The sequence below is a fragment of the Rhinopithecus bieti genome, unplaced genomic scaffold (genome assembly GCF_001698545.2).
Source record: "Rhinopithecus bieti isolate Rb0 unplaced genomic scaffold, ASM169854v2 scaffold_13617, whole genome shotgun sequence".
Lineage (NCBI taxonomy): Eukaryota > Metazoa > Chordata > Mammalia > Primates > Cercopithecidae > Rhinopithecus > Rhinopithecus bieti.
The window spans coordinates 1,966,483-1,967,950 of NW_016807714.1; positions in this window are offsets into that span (position 1 = coordinate 1,966,483).

Here is a 1,468-nt window from a genome sequence, read left to right on the forward strand (position 1 = left end):
TATGCTAAAGAAGGGGTGGGTTGGCCGGGTGCGGTGGCTCACACCTGTTATCCCAGCACTTTGGGAGGTTGAGGTAGGAGGATCACGAGGTCAGGAGATCAAGACCATCCTGGCCAACATAGTGAAACCCATCTCTACTAAAAATACAAAAATTAGCTGGGCACAGTGGCACTTGCCTATAATCCCAGCTACTCAGGAGGCTGAGGCAGGAGAATCGCTTGAACCTGGGAGGCGCAGGTAGCAGTGAACTGAGATCGTGCCACTGCACTCCAGCCTGGCCACAGAGTGAGACTCTGTTTCAAAAAAAAAAAAAAGGGGGGGGGGGGGGGGTTTTTCACAAGCTTTCTAGAAAAGGATTGGGCAATTCCCTGAATGGAGGAACCCTCTCTTTTAAGCCCTATAAGGGAACCTCGTGGTGCTGCGATGGCATCTGTATATGGTCACGCGCTGGCGGGCATGTCATATGCTGACGTATTAATTACAATTTGCATGTAATGAGCAGTGAGGGCAACTAGGGCTGTTCCCATCCCCATCTTGGTCCTGACTGGGTGTGGCCAGCTTCTGCACTGCCTCCTGTCTGGAGCAGCCAGGTAGTGACTGTTGCTGGGAAAACAAGTCCCATGGGGAGCCCACTTCACATCCCACACTGAGACACACACAAACCCTAGTGCGGCCTCTAGCCCTCAGGCTGGCCCGGAATGACCACAGCCACTTTAGAATGTGTGCCAGAGGCAGCTTAATGCCAGCAAAAGAACTTAGTTTGTTCCAACCAAGCCCTGAGGACAGGGGAAGTGAAGAGGCATGGTCAGTGGAGGAGCCACAGGTCACAGCTGGACTCTCTTGGTCCGTCTGTCCCCCACAGTCCCCGCTGGACTCTCTTGGTCCGTCTGTCCCCTAGTCCCTGCTGTTCTGGATGTGGATGTCTGCCCATTGCCACAGCCCAGGAGCTGGGAATTGCAGCTGTGCCCTCGAAGGCTGGACGTCAGGTGAGCTGTCCATCCTTCCAGTGAGTGCCGTCTACTCTGCCTGGAGCTTCTCTACCCAGCAAATGCCTCCAGGGCTTAAAACAGTCTCCTTGTTCATTCAGCAAGTATGTATTGGGCACCACCTGTATGCCAAGCCGTGTGCAGGAACTGGAGCTTCCCCCTCGCGGAGTGCACAGTCTGCCGGGCTGGAGAGATACGAATACTAAACAAGACGTATCAGAAAAAGGGAGCCGAGTGCCCCAGGAGCTCTGTGGGGTCAGAGAGGCCATTCTGAGGCCATAGCCAGGTAGAGAGTGGCTTAGGCCATGGAACCGCATGGCAGAGGCCCCACAGCACAGGACAGTGTGGCACATCAGGAAAAGCGTGAGGCTAAGCGGGGGAGGAGGAGGCATAGGTGAGACTAGAGATGGGGCCAAACTATGGGGGACCCTGTGAGCCACAGGGGTTCTGCACTTCATTCCGGGATCACAGGACGCCGCTAA